This window comes from Mastomys coucha, unplaced genomic scaffold (assembly GCF_008632895.1).
Source record: "Mastomys coucha isolate ucsf_1 unplaced genomic scaffold, UCSF_Mcou_1 pScaffold22, whole genome shotgun sequence".
NCBI lineage: Eukaryota > Metazoa > Chordata > Mammalia > Rodentia > Muridae > Mastomys > Mastomys coucha.
This window is the reverse complement of record NW_022196905.1, coordinates 59,011,165-59,016,189: the sequence shown is the minus strand read 5'-3', so window position 1 is coordinate 59,016,189 and position 5,025 is coordinate 59,011,165. Positions and strand designations below refer to the sequence as shown.

Sequence of the window (5,025 nt, the reverse complement as noted above, 5' to 3'; positions counted from 1 at the left end):
ACACACACACACACACACACACACAAAGCCGTTCTTTACACAGAGCAGCCCGATGTTCATACACCTCACTCAGCGGCTATAGCCGTAAAATCGAATCCCATCTAGAAAGGCAGAGACTGGGCTCCACTGATGACAGCTTTAAAGAGGGGGTTCTGCAGGCCCTGAGTACAAAGCCACAGAGGAAAACTGAAATGTTAGGGGGTGAGAGCAGAAGTTTGGGGTCCCGTGTGTGAACACCTAAGGAGCCACTGCAAACTGCAGGCCACAGGCTCCAGCGTAGCCAATCTGCACAGGAGGAGGATGGGGCCTCCTCTGCCTCTTCTCACACTCCCACAGAACTCGATGCCTTGATAGGGATCTTCGGTCTGGGCACAGACATCACAGGGCAACTGTAACCCAGCACATCTGCTCAGAGCACGGAGGGCGAATGTTTCGGTTACCGGGCAGAGCAGGGAGAATCCTCACATGCCTTCGTCTCAGAGTGACGGATCAATGTCGTTCTTGAGAGAGCAGCCTGAAGCATACGCAGGGCACTTTGGAAGTGTGGAGAAAGGGCAAGTTGGGGTTCGAACCAGACATATTTTAAAACTCGGCTCCACTTCTGACTAAGACCAAGGGCCTGACCATCTCGGCATCTAGTGTGGACTGACTGTGTTAAAAAATCTAAAAATTAAAAAAAAAAAATCTAAAAATTAAAGTAAATAAATAAATAAATAAAAATATGTCTAACCTGATGCAGTGGCCAGTGCCTACTACAATCCCCAGATCCCAGCAATAGGAAGGTTGATGTGGGGAGTTCAGAAGTCCGAGGCCTCTGTTTACACAGTGAGACCCATCTCATAACAAATTAGTTAAAGCTGCACAGGGCTTGGGGTGTGGTGGCTCCACACTCCACGGGCGCTGTTACAGCCGCTTGTTTGAACCTTTTGCCCTCTGGAATCCTTTCACGATCACCTTTACCACTAATAATGTTGAATTGTAGGACTGAAGAAATTTTGTCAAGCCCCAAATCCTGGTGACGATAAACTCACAGAGGCCTGCACATCACAAACAAAATTGCAATGTTGTGTATTCACCTTCAAATTAATTTATTAATTATCAATGATTTATTTATTTATTAATACAATCATAGAATCTCTTATACATAAAATGAACATCATGGAGCATTCAAGAATATTGCCTGATGTCGTCGCACTGTGAACGCTTAGAATATTCTCTTTCATTGGGCAAATATTTACTGAACTTTTTGTTTTCCTATTTACGAAACACTCTGCTAGCCACTAGGAAGGCAGCATGTACCAACAAAGAAAAAAAAAACTTGGTCTTCTGAGTTTGCCTATGGAGACAGTCACCCATATATATATATATATATGTATATGTGTGTGTATATATATACATATGTATGTGTGTGTGTATGTGTGTAATTCAATGATGCTACAGTGTGGTGACTACTAGAAAGGAAAATAAAGCAAGCAAGGATGAGGAAGCTTGGAAGCAGTGGAGGCAGCGGAGGCAGGGAGTCCTGCGGGGAAGAAGATAAAGTCTCTTTGGAGCCATCTTATGCCTTTTTTGTTTACACAGATCCTTGACATTAGCATCAACCAATGGTAATTTCCCTGCTGAGTCCTGGCCTTCCCTGTGCCAACAGGAAATAGCTTCTTTTGCCAGGTCTCCTGACTCCTCAGCTGCAAATGGTAGCTGTGCCCCAGAAGCAGGGGACCAGCTTGTTTTCACCCTACCCCATCCCTCCTCTCAACTTACACTCCTTCACGTTTCTAAGCCTCTCTTGTATCTCTTCTCTAAATCTCGGGTCTTTTTCCGTGAACACACTGCTGGCTTTCCTCTAGGCAATGGCTCGTGCACCTGGTGAGCAGTTCCCAGCCTCTGTCACAAGGCTGTTTCTTTCTTCAGCCTGCCAGTCTGTCTTGTAGAGTAATATCCGTGGCCACAGTTGAACTGTGTGCCGAGCACTTAACCTGTACATGTTATGCACTTTCTATGAGTTTTCCTCCTAATCACCCCAACAGTTACAAAGACATAACATACCAGCGTTGTCTGGGTTTACAAAGGAAGAAACTGAACAACAGAGAGTTTAAGTATCTAGCTTAGGTCACAAATACAAGCTGGCCCGGCCTGACCCCAGAGGACCTCTTTGTTTGTTTCACAGTGATAGCCATTGAATCTGGCTATAGTCTGTGATACACTTGACTACAGGATACAGCCATATCCTTTAAATATTGTTAATTCTCCCACATCAGACAGTGTACCTCAACCTCTGAAACTTGTCTTATCCTGAATTCAAAACGGCTTGTGAGGATCAATTTTAAACTTTAAAAACGACTATTAATATGCCTGCTTCATGCCTGTAATCCCAAAACTAGAGATGCTGAGGCAGAAAGGTGGAGAATTTGAAGCCAACATGATCTGTGCAACAAAGTTCTGTCTCAATAATAAAGAACCACTGTTCTCATCACTGAAAGAGAGTTTCCATTTTCTCTCTCCTTTCCTCGCCCCTTTAAATAGTTTTCTCTTACTCCCCCTTTCTTTCCCTCTCTCCTTCCCTTTCTCCCTCTCTCCCTCTCTCTTTCCCTCTCTCTTTCTCCCCCCCATCCCTTTTATCTCTCTGCTCTCCCCCCTTCTCCCTCTCACTTCCTGTAAGCACACAGGCAGAGCTTTCAGACACACTCATTTTTAGGTGCTATTTTTATGAGTTATTGTCACTGTACAACTAACTAAGCAAGAGGAGTTTCATCCTCAACCAAGTAGTTTTGCTTCAGTGTGAACCATGTGTGAAAATGGCTTTCATTTGCTTTCTTGAAAATGTTCTGGAAGCTTACAGATGTGCCTTCATTTCTACGTAAGGCATGCCAGTGCCTTATAAATGTCACACAAAGTAGATAATTTTTTTTCTACTTTGGACTACTTTTTTTACAATGGACTGATGGCTCATGATCTGACCAAGTAGAGAGCTGTTAAGTGAAAAAATGTGTTTTATATGAATCTCCTGATTTCTTGCCATAGAAATAGCCACTAGCTATGGTCTACAGAGATGGCTCAGTAGTTAAGAGCACTTTCTGAGAGGCTGGCGAGATGGCTCAGCAGGTAAGAGCACAGAAGGTGCTCCTTCGGAAGGTCCTGAGTTCGGATCCCAGCAACCACATGGTGGCTCACAACCATCTGTAATGAGATCTGACGCCCTCTCCTGGTGCGTCTGAAGACAGCTACAGTGAATTACACCAGAGCAAGCGGGCCAGCAGAGGACCTGAGTTCAATTCCCAGCAGCCATACACATGATGGCTCACAGCCATCTGTACAGCTACAGTGTACTCATACACATTAAAAAAAAAAAAAAAAGAGCACTTTCTGGTCTTCCAGAGGACCCAAGTTCAATTCCCAACACCAGGTGGGTATCAGGCAGCTCACAACCACCTGTAACTACAGCTCCAGGGGATATGACACCCTCCTCTGGTCTCTTCAGGCATGCATGAACACACACACACACACAAGTAAAAAATATACAAATAAATCTTAAATAAGAGAAATTCCCAAGTGCTCAATTTAAATGATAAATATTGTATTACTTAAGTAAAAATGTGAATTCCCTTTCTTACATGTGTAACCTTCAACAAGAGAACTCTGCATAAATGTCTGTACTTATTTATAAACTAAGAGACAAGAAAATCATAATACATCCTGAGTTGAAAATAAAATGACCAGTATTATTTTCATTTGTTTTGTTTTCCTTTGTTTGTTTGTTTGAGACAGGGTCTCTCTATTGTGTAGTTCTGGTTATCATGGAACTTGACATGGAGATCCTCCAGCCTCTACCTCCTAAGAGCTGAAACTAAAGGAATGTACCACTACACCTGGCTGAACCATAGTATGCTAATTACATGTACCAGGTCAAAAAACACTTTTATACAAATATCCAGAATATGCTTAGATTTTACGCCTTGCATAAATTTAGGCTTTGTTGGGGTTTTTGTTGTTGTTGTTGTTGTTGTTTTCTGGTTTTTTGAGACAGGGTTTACTCTGTATAGCTCTGGTTATCCTAGAACTCACTCTGTAGACCAGACTGGCCTCAAATTCAGCAATCCCCCTGCCTCTGCCTCCCAAGTGCTGGGATTAAAGGCGAGCGCCATTGTAGATTCCACTCCCTGAATGACAACAGTTGGTAAAGTCTTCGCCTGGGCAAGCAGCTGTCTCCATCAGCTCTGTTCGCTTCAGGGAAAAGTTTGTCTGACCTGCTGGTAAAACTGAAGACAGTTTGTCCAGAGCTTCAGAAAACTGAATTCAGATCAACCCCCACACTTTAAAAAAAAAGATCAATTTGCTTTTTAAAATTTGGCACTGGGTGTCTAAAGTGAGGCCTTGTGCATGTAGAGCAAACACTCAACTTAACTTTATGTTAATTAAGGGCCAGTTCCTTGGCCCCTAATTAACTTTATGTCCTAGAACTTGTTCAATATAAATGATACATGTTGAATCATTTTGGTAAGAGTGTAAATCCCGCTCTCTTTCTTGCTGAGAGAACCTCTGAAGAGAGAAATAAGTAACAGAATATCTGTACTTATTTATAAATTGCAATTCAGCCCGTAGATAAAATAGGTAAACAGGGGAGCTGAGGGGCCTCGAAGGCTAAGCCTGATCTAGTCTTCCCTGAAATCTGGTTCCTTGTCAGGAATTAAGATGGGAACCCTTGTGACCCGTAAAGATATCGCCTCGTGGGTGAAGTTCCTGAAGACCTGAAAGGTCCAGAAATATTCCGAGTCTACACACGGGTGCTAGAATGTCTGTTTGACCCACAGGGATCTCAAATGCCTCACATCGAGCAGGTGAACCAGGCCGTGTTTGAGCTGAAGATTCTGGAATCTTCTGAACTTACCTACTTATTGGTTTATGGCTCTTCCAATAAGCTTCGGGCTAAATGGATGCCTCAGTCCATGGCTGAGAGCAGGAAAGAGGAATGCTCAAGCTGAACGAATCCATGAAGACCCTGGAGAACTAGGCCAGTGTTTGGAGTGA

At 43.2% G+C, this 5,025-nt stretch overlaps 1 pseudogene; it reads left to right on the top strand.

The window, feature by feature from the left end:
* LOC116104549 overlaps positions 1-5,025 on the top strand; it is a 13,253-nt pseudogene extending 8,228 nt beyond the window's left edge.